The sequence below is a fragment of the Mauremys mutica genome, chromosome 4, assembly GCF_020497125.1.
Source record: "Mauremys mutica isolate MM-2020 ecotype Southern chromosome 4, ASM2049712v1, whole genome shotgun sequence".
NCBI classification, from domain to species: domain Eukaryota; kingdom Metazoa; phylum Chordata; order Testudines; family Geoemydidae; genus Mauremys; species Mauremys mutica.
Genome location: NC_059075.1, coordinates 134097763 through 134110319, shown reverse-complemented (window position 1 = coordinate 134110319; position 12557 = coordinate 134097763). Strand labels below are relative to the sequence as shown.

Sequence of the window (12557 nt, the reverse complement as noted above, 5' to 3'; positions counted from 1 at the left end):
CATGACTGCAGAGGGTCCACTGGTTGCGCGGCTCGGCTGGACCTCCCGCAGCTGCGGGCGGTTCGCAGGTCCGGCGGCTCCGGTTGAGCTGCCGCAGGCATGCCTGCGGGAGGTCCAGCCGAGCCGCGGGACCAGCGAACCGTCCACAGTCATGCCTGCGGGAGGTCCACTGGAGCTGCCGGCCGAGCGTCCCCTCCGCAGTCATGCCTGCGGCAGGTCCGCTGCTCCCGGGGCTCTGGTGGACCTCCCGCAGGCATGACTGCGGCAGGTCCGCCGGCCCAGCCTGCCGCCCCCCCGGGAAAGGGCCGCCCCAGGCAGGTGCTTGCCCCGCTGGGCTCTGGAGCCGGCCCTGGCTACGCAGGCCCCTTTTCACTGTGCCCTTGCCTGGGGGAAGAGGAACCAGCGTCACTTTCTCTGGCACATGTACCAGGTTATTCACAGGAGGGGCTGTTGTTTCCTGCATACATTTGCATGTCTTAAGACAGATAAGTGACATCAGTGATGAGGCTGCATATCAGATTATCCCAACAGATGGCTCTGGTTTGGGTCTCCCTCAGTAGCGTTTAAAGGCATCTGATGGGTCTTTCTATCTGCAGCAGACACAGGGCTGCCCGCTGAATAAGGCTCCTCCTGCAGCCTGGCTGCCGATTCCCATGCAGTATGTGATATGATCCCTATTTACACTGTAACAGGAACCATGCTGGATCTGCTTGGAGAAAACAAGAGAGAGAGAACGCATGCACTATAGGGAGTGGAGGGTGCTAAGGGAGCACCAGGAATGCTGCTTCTGGGACATTGGCTCTCCTGGGAACAGAATACATGCTAGCTGGCCCATGCTGCTGTTCTGATGGGATGTAATGCTGGGATCTAATAGGTCTGCTAGATGCAAACCTCAGTGGCCCAGAACCCATTCCTGTCTTTCCTAGGTGCTTTGGAGGGAGGGCACAATGGGGATTGAAGGTAAAGAAGAGAGAAACAAGCAAGGTGAGGATCCTCAGTCACTCAGACATAGGGCCCTGGGGTTCCACCGTGACTCTATATTAAGCTTCTCTAGGCTGGGGAGGGAAAACTCCCTGCAGCACAGTTCAGGGAAGAAAGGAACATGGTTTTCTCTGGTTCCCGTTCCAGTAATATAAAGAAATGCAGCCCCAATGCACTCAGCAACCAGTCTCCAGACAGGATTGGAGACGGGCCCCCAACTCAGACACCCGTGCACTTTGGGGAAGCTTGAATCCAGGCCCAGCTCTGTTTAGAGCTGATTTTATTTACTGAGGGAGGGCTCCCTCTCCAAATATTGCCACTGGCCCTTTCGCTCCAATCTGGGTAGCCGCAGAGGAACGAACAGGCAGAGAGGATGTCACCTGCTGATAATGAGACTACACGGCTTGATGCTCCATTTCCACTCGTCTGGCTTCCTACATGGAAGACTTTAAGATGAAATCCCTACCCCCGGAGAGAGTTTATCCCTCTCTGCTCCCTTCCCGGCAAGATCTGATTAGAACTGCAAGTCAGACATGGAAGCAGGGCAGATTGTCACTGAGCGAGCTCTCTGGAGAGAAGAGAGTTCTGGCCTACCAGCATTAAACAAGGAGCCCTGATGCCTGTTCAGACCTATAGCTTGGTGCCTAGCACATGTGCGCTTGGGATTCCTGGCACCCATTGTAAATAGGGCACGAGCAATGCTTGCACTCTCCCTGGAGAACGTGCGTCTGGGACAAAACTAATCTGATGTTGCAGTGCGTTCAAACAGCAGAGGCCGTACACTAGGTCGTACCGTGAACAGCCACGGTCAGGCAGAGATGGGGAGCTAGGAGTCCCAGACCTCCCAAAATGCTGAGGAACACACAAGGGTTTCTAAATCATCTCACTGGTGTGAGGTCCAAGCTCCCCCCTTTTTAAGGCCGATCGCTAGGTATATTTAGCAATGCTGATGCACCATGAGGATCATGAAATAAAGTGATGACCAGGGGTCAGACGGGGCACTGGATCAGTTCACTGTGATTTCTCCATGGAGACATGTGTTAAAATGCCTTAGGTCAGAGGTGAAAGGCGTTTGGTGGGTCTCAGCCTAGCCCTTCATGAGCCTTTGGCTAGATCACAAGAACTACGATGCCCGCTGGGATAACTGGGCAAAGCCGTCAGTCTCTGGGCAGGATAGGCCCAGGGCTGGAATAGCAGAGGATGCTGAGAGTCAACATTAAGGTGCATTTGTAGAGCTGTGTGGGCACAAGACTGGTACAGCAGATCAGGACTGAAGTTGAGTTGGGAGGCCAGGACTAGACTGTCAGGGGGTAGCACAGGTCATGAATAATGTGCATAGGCAGAGCTCCATGTCTGTGCAGATGTTCAAGGCGGTGAATTGATAGAGCTGCATAAAGGGAACTGTTCCGCGTGCATAATCTGTCTATGCCTAGCAGTACCCGGTGATCGAGTCATCCCTTCCTTATCAGGGCTTGAAAATTCATCTGATTAGTGCAACCCAATAAACCCAAACAGGTCAGAACCTATCATTCCATTCCCCTCCATTTGCAGCTGTGGATTGCCTGAGTGCGTTTTTCATTTTTAACTACTGTGTTTGCACACATACAAGTCAACGGGAGTGTGAAGGTGGCTCATGGGTGCACGGCAGGGTGAGCATGGTCACACGGACAGACACACACACCAGTGCAAGCATGAAGGCTGTGCATTTACATGTGCTCATGTGAGCATAAACTTCACACATGCATGAGCAGGAGGGTCACACACGCCCGTGTGAGGGTCACGCGTGTGCACACACGCCCATGTGAGGGTCTCAGCAGCACTGATGCGGGGGCGCACGGCGGATGGCACCTGTGCTCGCGGGGGGGCTGGAGGGGCGAGAGCCCGCGCGTGGCCGGGGCTCGCTGGAGGTACTGAGCATTACCCAGTTGCCATGGAAACCAGCAGAAGGAGGTGGGCGGCTGCGGGAGGAGGCAGGCGGGGAGGGAGCGCGCGCCTCGCCTGCAGTCCTGGCGCGGCTGCTTCATTGCGAGCTCGGCCGGCCGGCGGACGCAGGAGCCTGGCGCCCCGCACCCTCCCTCTGCTCAGCTCCCCCCGGCCTTGCTCCCGCCTTGCACCCTCCAGCAGGGGGCGGCTGCTCTACGCACGGACGGGGACGCCCCAGGTAAGCGTCTCGCCTCCGGCAGGGAAATGCACCGGGGGGGGGGGCCCCTCTCCGCGCACCGGGCTGCTGGCCAAGGGAGCAAAGGTCCCTGTGGTGCTCGCTGCAGCCGGAAAGGGGGGGGGGGCTGTTCAGCTGTCCCAGCAGCGAGCAGGCAGGACCCGCTGTGCTGCAGCTGGGCACCTTTCTCCCCCCACCCCCATCTGGAGGAGGGGCAAGGATTGGGCTTTCTCCTGTAGCGACCTCGCTGCTTGGCCGGTAATTTTGCAAAAGGGATGCTGCATCCCCGTCCCCCACTCCCCCCCTACAGCTGGAGACACACGGGTCTGGTTCCCACCTGCCAGTTTCTACCTGCAGCACCGGAGCGGTGGCCAGGCTGCGGTTCATGCATCGCGGGGGGAAGGGCGGGGGAGGAAATCTGCTAAAGCCAGGCCCCGCCCTCCCCCTCTCAGCTTCCCAAAAGCGGGTTGCCGGGGAAGGGATGGGGAAGAGCGGGTCCTAAGAGGCGATGGAGCAGCTTGCAGCCCTGGGGAGGGGGATGTGGTCTGGCACTTGGCAGGCAGGTTGCAGAAAGGGCTCCTGGTTTCTTTCCCTGGGGGTGGGTGGTGCAGTGGCTTGTATTCCTAATTATAATGATAAATATTTCGCTCTGATACTGATCTTTCTACTCAGGCTCTCTCTGCACTATCTTCTGTAGAAGACACCTCCCTTCATCATTTCCACCCCCCTCCCCACACACACCGGTTACCCCCATCCCTTACAGCTCCCCCTGCACCCTGCTCTCCTTTTAACCAGGCCCCTCAATCCTCTCTGAACCAATCCCAGCCAGCAGCCTCTGGCCAAGGTGGTGGGAGCCTTTCTGAGCTGGTCATCACCCCTCAAGCAGCCAGCAGGGGTTGCCAGTGAGTAGTGAGGTCTCCTGCCAGGGCAGAACGGGCTGTCTCTGCAAACAGCAGTTCCCAGCCCTTGCCAGTCTGGCCCAGGAAGCAAGAGGCCACATTTGGGAAGGGGAAGTGGTTTGGAGCCCAGAGGGCAGGACACAATGTTACCCAGAAAGCCCTGGGTGTTCAGCATGCTGCACTGAAGCTGAACAGATGGAAGATCCCAGTGTCAGTGACCACGTTCGTTCCTATGCCGCACAGAGAAGGGAAAGCCATGGTATGGACTAGTCAGAACAGGGGCCTGTCCCGACTGCTGTGTCCTACAGAGGAGGGAATAGGCCAGGTGCTTACAGAGGGGGTGTCCAGGCTCCAATTCACAGGTCTGAGAGCAAGTTGGGATCCTCAAAATCTGCTTATCGCTCTGTCATTGACTCGTTGTGTGACCACGGGCCCATCATGTCACTGCTCAGTGCCTCAGTTTCCCCATCTATAAAACAGAGATACTCCCCCCTCTGTCACAGGGTTTGTGAGGATTAACCGAACCCTGGGCCCCTAAACCTGCCCCTCCTTCCCCATCTCTACTAGCAAAGCTACCATCATCCCTGCTCCTGCAGACTCTCAGCACCCTTCACCCCTCCCCCTCCTTCCCCTCCCACATTAACACCATCAGCACCAGATTCCTACACAAAATCCCTTCCTGCCCAGGCTTTGTCCAACAAAACCCTAGTCCAAGCCCTGATCTGTCTTTCACCTCCACTACTGCAGCCTTCTCCCTGCCCCGGCTTTCCCAACCCCAGCCCATCTGGAAGACAGTTCTGACAACTTCCAACTCCATCTCAAATCCTTACACTGCTTTCCCCTCACTGTGGTCCTTGTCCTCACCTGCAAAGCCCAACAGAATGCATCCCCTTCTCTCTCCCCAGCCTTGTCTCCTTTGACTCCCCATTCAATCCTTTCACTCCACAGAAAAGCAGCTAAATTAACCACCGCTCTGTATTCTCCTCCCACCACCTCAGCACCATCTTCCACCTGTCCTCCTGCTCCTGGGCACACCCCCGCCCTTCCTGACCTGATCTGCTGTGCCTCCAATCTCTCTTTGGAACAGTGAGCCTGATTCCCCTCACCCTTACGGTGGTGTAAATGAGGAGTGAGTCCACAGAGCTCCACTGGGGGCACTGAGAGCAGAGTCAGGCACACTTTTCCTGTGAGGACACCAAACCCTCTGAGTCTGTGTGCATGAAGGAAGGTAAAAAGAGACTCTCCATGCTGTGATAATGTGGCCTGGGGGTAGAGCATTGGACTGGGCCTCAGACGACCTGTACTCTATTCCTTGGTCTGCCACTGACCTGCTGGGTGACCTTGAGCAAGTTCCATCCTTGTGCCTCAGTTTCCCTCTCTGTAAAAGGGGAAACTGATCATTTGTATAGTGCTTTGAGATTTACTAATAAAAACACAGTGTAAGAGCTAGGTATTATTATTATACATCCAGAACCACCACAGTGCTGCCAACTCTCAATTTTATCACAAGACTCACGGTATTTGGTGATTGATTTAAAAACCCCAGCTCCTGGAGTCATATGATTTATTGAAACCCTTAGCTTATTTTAGAATGAAAAGTAAGTTTTTAGACCTCCTGGTTGCCGAGAAAAGCTTGAAGTCTCAGAAACCAGAAGACAAATAACCAGAACCCACATATTTGTTTTTCTAAATCTTGTGATTTTTAAGTCAATCTCATTTTGTGGGGGCCTGACTCATGTTTGGATTTAGCAATACTACTTCATTTCTCTACAGCCTTCATCCCTGGTAGTGTCTATGCACATCCCTGGTGCATCTCATCATCACTTAGACTGTAAATTCCTCTGGACAGAGACCTTGTCTTTCTTTGATCTGTGAAGTGCCATGCACATTTATGGAAAGATTGCAAAGAGCTCTGAGATCCCTGGAAGAAAGTGTTGGTGGGTCTCCTGTATTCAGAACAATAATGCTTAACCCTGGGGAGAGCAAGGAGAAGATGGATCTTCTTTTAGAGTGTGCAAAAAGTAAAAACGTTTTGTGGCCAGGAGTTGAAGAAAATGCTTGTTGTTACCATGCTGAGTTTGTGGCATTGCTTCCAGAGATGCAGAGTGTGGGGTGGGTGTATGTGAACGCACACACACTAGATCTAATGTCACAATAATCCCACCTGGAACTAGGGTACATGGATCTCTGAAGGAATCTCTTTAGAGGGTGCTCTAGCTTAGGGAATTCTCTGTGCCTCACAAACCCTGCCATCATGAAAGTGATCACCTAGGATAGGGACACAATGAAGTTCCCATGGTGAAGACGTGGTCCTTGGTGCAATACTAGTGGGTCCTATCAGACTGCCGTGGGTCCATTTAAGAGACACACCTGGATTGGGCTTGTTTGTTTGCTTTAAAGAGGTAGCGGATGTAGTTGTCCCAGCACCACTGGTATTAATTAGCCTCTCTGTCAGCAGATTGCCCCGGTGATCTTAGGGGAGATCCCTTTCAAGTCAAAGGGCATTGGCAAGGCCGCACTGGGGAAGCTTGCCCTGATGCCACCCATGCTGTACCTGGTTCTGTGATGGGAGAACTCCACCTGACAGGCTTTCACCAGCATAAAAAGGAAAAACACACCTGGTCTGGCCATTGAAATTAATTTAGGGTGACAGGGAAGCAGGGATGCTCTGGGGATGCTGGTGAATTAATCCCATTAACAGAAAAGCTGCACCTAAAGTGGGGGCCCCTTCCCTGCCGGTCCATGTTGATCACTCCGGTGGTTATAAATCTGCCCTTCTCCCTGTAGGTTTTTTATTTAGCTAATCAAACTGAGAGCCCTGGCCTGGAGAACAAAGCCCAACCCTGCCTTTGCCAAGTCTCCCACATGCAGTGCCATGTAAATCAGGCATATTTTCACTGGACTTTGCTGATATCTGCATAGCTTCCTTGGGACACATTCCCAGCTGGTGTAAGTCAGCCTAGCTCCATTGACTTCTGTGGAATGATGGTGATTTGCACCACCCCAGAATCTGGCCCTATGTATTTTCACTCTCTTCAGAGAAATGCATGGCACATAAGTGGATTTCCACACCGTTCTTCTCCCCTGCCCCGTCCCTAACATTGGGACAGTTTTCACCAGTGTGCACATATAGTAATAATGGGGCCAAATCCTGCCTTTAGTGAAGGTAGGGGAAGTTTTGCCATTAACTCCAAAAGGAGCGGTTTGGGTCCCAGAGATACAACTGTGAGCAGGCCCTTTTCTCAACCTGCTCAGAAGCAAAGCCTCCATGGTGCGTAGCGTCCAAACTCACCTCCTTCCCAGGCTTTGGCTTAATTAGCAGTAATTAGCTCTGATCAAACCTTCACCCAGGCTTGGTTGCTTCTCTCTTGAGGTTACTCAGCCCACATCCTAGGTCCCCTTTCTCTCAGAGATCCTCTTCTACCTGCCTTATATACAAGTGGCATATAGAGCCACCTGCCTCTGTGTCAGCCAAACCCACTAAATCTTTCCCCAACACGATCAATGCCTGCTAAAAGGATGAGATGTCTCAGCCAGCCTGTTATAAACCCCTCTATATTTTATACAGCACCCTTCACCAGAAGGATCCCCAGGACCTGGGCAACCACAATCCCAATCCTGAAATTGTACACACAGAATTCCTATAGGCTCAGAGAAGATCAGCTGCAGGAATGACGATATGCATAGGAATCTGTCACCCACCTCTGGGTTGGGGTACAGCAGCTGTTTAACAGCACACAGCAACACCACACAACAGTGCATAGGGAGGTGCCAAGAATGATCTGCCCATTTGAAACTGGAGGGAGAATGTAGATCATCGAACACACTGGAAGGTGACCAGGGCGCCAGGTTAACCCTGCTCTTGAAAATGGCGCAGAGACAAGGGGCAAGGACTTGTTTTTGGGATGCCTCCAGCAGCTCTGTATCCCCAAGGACGTTGCGGAGCCCTGGGATCAGAATGAACTCCGGGCAGCACAGCACCGTGCTGGGGCAGCGGGCTCACTACTGACTCTGTGCACAGAGTGCTGGGTGTTGTTTCTAGTCCACATTGAAGCCAATGGCTCTCTGCTCAGCCTGGCAGTTTCAGAGCAGGCTCTGAGCAGTAGAAGCAGAAGCAGATGGCCAGAGGTGGGGGAGGGAGAATGGGACAGTGGGGTTGACTTATCCTTTAACTCCCAGCCTCCATCTTCCTCTCTCTGTATTTTATTCTCCTCTGCCCCCTTGGGATCTCTCCTATTCCTTTCCTATGTTCTCTCTCCCCCACTCCCATTGCTCGTACCATTTCGCTGCTCAGATTTATGTTTCGTCTTGCGGAAGTCACCACACATAGGGCCATTTAGCTCATTTGCCAGCTGTCTGCCAGCATGACGGAACCACTGACACACAGCTCTTCCCTGGCTTCGTGAGCCTGGGCGGGGCGTTCTGAGAAAGGCAGAGATGCTGGTGTGGGAAGTCTCCCCCACAAGAGTCTTTGGAGGGGATGAGAACGGGCAGTGCATCTCCTTGCTCCTAAAGGACCCGCATCACAGCCATTGATTTCGTTAGGCTGTGGCTCATGCCTTAAGACTGAAGAGTCCCACCCTAAAATATGAAAATAGAGGGCCAAAGCCAGTGCTGAGCAAACCTCCTGTGGGTTTAGATGAGCTCCTAACTGTTCCTGATCCAGAGTCCACGGGCTTGGGCTCCAGGCCACCGGATACACAGCGCCAGTGGGGAGCTGAACAGACAGGGTGGCCATGGTAAGTGGGGAAGGGAACACGACTGTAATTCCAACCTACCTGGTTTACCAGGCAGGTCATTCAGAGCAGGATACAGAAAAGCAGCTGTGAACCACAGTGATACTCCTCAAGGGAAGGGTGCTCTGAGGGGAGAGCCCAGCAGGAATCCCAGAACCCAGAGGAGTCCTGGACAGCAAACTAAGAGATAGGTTGTGCCCCTGGCCCTGCTGTACACCCAATGTCTAGGAATGCTGGATGATGGACTCTGGCATGACTCCATACTCCCTAGGGCATGAGCCCAGGGCTGATGGCTTCAAGCCCTGCTGCCAGCAGATGCCTCTGCACTGGCTGCCAGTGTCTCCCCTTCTCAGGGCTGGCATTGCCTCTCTGTGCCACAGTCACAGCAGATTCTAGCCCAGGCCTCTGCATTTATGCCTTTTCTCCTCTCCTGACCTGACTGGGTGATAGGACCCAGGTGTTTAATGGGAATCTCCAGGGTCTGCAACACTGGGTCAAGAAGTCCCATGAGAACCAGGAAGGGAGCAGCAGCAGGGGAAATAGCAAGGACTGACCCAACCTTTCCCACCATCAAGTGAGTCATTTTTAATTTTAGGTGGAGAATGGAGCTGCTGCTACTTCAGTCTGAATCGGCCCATCCCTAGTCAAAATCCTTCACTGTTGAGCACCTTCTGTGTGCCTACAAACCCTGCCACCACCATCGTTAGTGTCATTATCTCGCCCACCGATGCCTTTCCATCTGTTGACACAGAGCAACAAGAAACGCAGGAGTGTGCACCCACACAGTTGGGGTTAATCCATGTTGTATGTTTGCACATGTACAACATGAGTTGGAAGTGGGTTCTATTCATGAATACGCCCGCTGGTTTCTTTCTGAGACAGCCTTTATTTAAACAGGATAAAAATCATGCTTAGAGCTACAGGGTACAGTTTTCCAGAGTGCCATAGCAACTTTCACCCTGCCCTGTGTTACCAAAAATCCCTGAGTGTTCAAGGAGGCCAGTGGACTTTTTAACCAGTTCTGCTGTTCACTTGTTTTCTGCACCTCTCTGTTTGAATCATTAAACTCAGCTGATCAGTTTCTCCTTTGTTCCTAGTCAATTTCATTTTCTTTCAGTATTGTTTGTATTACAGTAGTATCTAGAGGCCACACAACTGAGATCAGGACCTCGTGGCGCTAGGTTCTGAACATACACATAGTGAAACAGTCCCTGACTGAAGAGTTTCCAGTCTAAGTGGACAAAACAGACAGCGGGTGGGAGAAAGGAAATATTATCCCAATTTTAAAGATGGGGAACTGGCACAAAGAGATTTAGGCACAGATTTCCACTTGCTTAGCACCCAGCATGCTGCACTCTTTTGAAAATCCAGCCCCAAATAATTTGCCCAGGGAGGCTGTGGCAGAGCTAGGAATTAAACCTAGAACTCCTGAGTCCCAATCCAGTGCTTTAACCACAAAGCTCAGCCTTCCTCTCTGCTGCTTGGAGGCTAGCCCAATGCCGGAGTGTATGTATGTATATGTGTACACAGGTTTCAGTGAAAGTAATTCAAATATGTCTATTTAATATTAAAGCCCAACAAAATGATATCATTTTACAAAGCTGAAATCCAAGACAAACTATCTGGAAAGGACCATTTTTCACTTGTTCTTTAAGACAATTGTTTGTTTCTAATTTCTAAAGCTCTTAATGATGATCCTGCTGGGAACCACCAAGTAACTAAAAGGCAACAGCATGGAGCAAATTAGCATTTCTTCTTGAGTTCATATATTTAACTAACAAATGAAGTATTTGGAGCCCATGTAGCCAAGTCGCAGGCACTGGGGTCATCACCACATTTTGTCTAAGTGATGTTTTGAGTTTAACCAGTGGGTAAAACTAAAGGGTTTATTTAAGTTTTCAACAAGGAAGCCTCATTAGTAGAGGTTCTCTGTGGTCTCTATTGTGTGTTTATGTGCAATTATATATGGAAGCCACTAGATGTCACCATGTGCTGGCTAGAGCACCACATGGAGTGCAGATTCTAGTAAACAACACAGACTAAGCAGGAGCTCAAGCTGTGTGGAAGCCTGTTCACTTCCATGGAAGTTTTCTCTAATAAACACCTCCTACTTAAGAAGATCTGCTACTCCAGATATCATGAGTCTGTGGAGGCTTTGCTAGTGATACACAGGATTAAATATTGTGAGGACCAAGCAACGGGGGCCTGGGGTGATGGGAAGGGAAACTAGGGTACTGACACAGGGGACTGTAATGCACTAATTTCATATATAAATGTATGATGATGGTTTCTAGTGACTGGGTGGACCATGTGGTACCATCTAAGATCTCAGATGGCACAGGCTTGTGTTATTGGAGCAGAAGGACCGGGTTCTACACCCATGTCCACATGTAGTTGTGGCTTATGTAGCAGTTTGTTACAGTGGGTGTCGGTGACTGAGACATAGGCAGCCATGCCTAAGGTTTACAGTCAGAAGTCCAGTATTACAGTCAAGGGTCTAATACAGAGTCAGATGCCAGAGCCAAAGTCAGGAATCAGAGCCAAGGGTCAAGACTACGTTACCTGGAGTGAAGCAAGGCTGAACATGCACCTACAGGCACTATCGCAGATAGATGCTTTAAACAACCAGGGCACTACTGCTGGGCTAGGGCTTAAGAGATGGGCTGCTGACTCTTCCAACCAATCAGGCGGGTTAGCCAATCAGGCAGCCTACTACTGGCCAGCTGTGTTCAGTAGCAATTGGCTGTGCTGCAGGTGCTGATTCCTGACAGTGGCCCTTACCCATACTTATCTGGGGAACCGCCATCATGCTCACTCTCCATTGCTTGCCCTGCCTCCCCCGCCAGTTACAAGGGTCAGACGTTCCTCCATGTCCCTACTTTTGGTTCACAAGTTACTACTTCCCATTCTGCCCTTCCCAATGTAATAGTCACATAGTCAGGTAGAACTAGAGATGGGCCTGAGCTAAATCCCATGTCTATTTGCCGTCTCTTGTTTTATACTTAGATCGTAAGCTCTGTGGTGCAGGGGGACATCTTTTTGTTCTGCGTTTGGACAGTGCCTAGCACAGTGGGGTCCTGGGCCAAGACTGGGGCTCCTAGGCGCTACAGGACATAATAAATAATAGTAATAATCCCAACACTGAACGTTGGGGTGCTTATAGCTACTTGTGATTTGATGGAGTCAGTGCCCTGCTGCTGGGCTGCTGCTGCCCATCTCACCCTGCAGCACGGACTGTGGTCCATGCACATCTATCTTCCCTTGCTCAGTGATACCTGCCAATTCTGTGGGCTGAGCCCATCTCTAGCGGGAACTCAAAACCTATCCATCTGTTCTTACCTCCCAGACAGAGCCAGAGAAAAGCATAAGCTCCCCAGAGTGCCTGGAGAGGGTGGGAGTTTCTTCCTGACCCTTGTCAGTGATCATCTTGGGCCCTGAAGCATGAGGACTGGTGTGGGGAAGAGCTCAGATCCAGATTGCATTGCATTAGAACCCTCATACACAGGTTGAAGGGTGTCTGGGCCTGTGGTGGCTTCTCCCCAGGCAGAAAGCTTGGCCCCATGCTTCTGCCCCACTCCATCCAGGCTCATGGCTCCTCCCTGCACAGCAGTGGCAAAGTACTTTCCTTGCAGTAGGCTGGGTTGAGACTTTTTCCTAGGAGCCAGTCGGAGGCTGGTGCTACCCCATTCCACTCAGGCGAGTGCCTCCTGTGTTTCCTCTCTTCCAGCTGGGAAGCTGGGCCCAGTAGCATAGGCTTGATCTGCACTCTTCCCCCTGTCTGCA

At 51.9% G+C, this 12557-nt stretch overlaps 1 protein-coding gene across 2 annotated transcripts in view; it reads left to right on the top strand.

Moving 5' to 3' along the window:
• Nucleotides 1-12557, top strand: part of PACSIN1 (protein kinase C and casein kinase substrate in neurons 1) — a 65985-nt gene that overhangs the window by 20184 nt on the left and 33244 nt on the right. The window contains exon 1 of one of the 2 annotated variants that reach the window (XM_045013935.1): nucleotides 3014-3142. The exons of the other annotated variant lie outside the window; for it this stretch is intronic. The gene's annotated coding sequence lies outside the window, so the exon portion shown is untranslated. Of the gene's footprint in view, nucleotides 1-3013; nucleotides 3143-12557 lie in introns of those variants that run through there. 2 annotated transcript variants of the gene reach the window in all.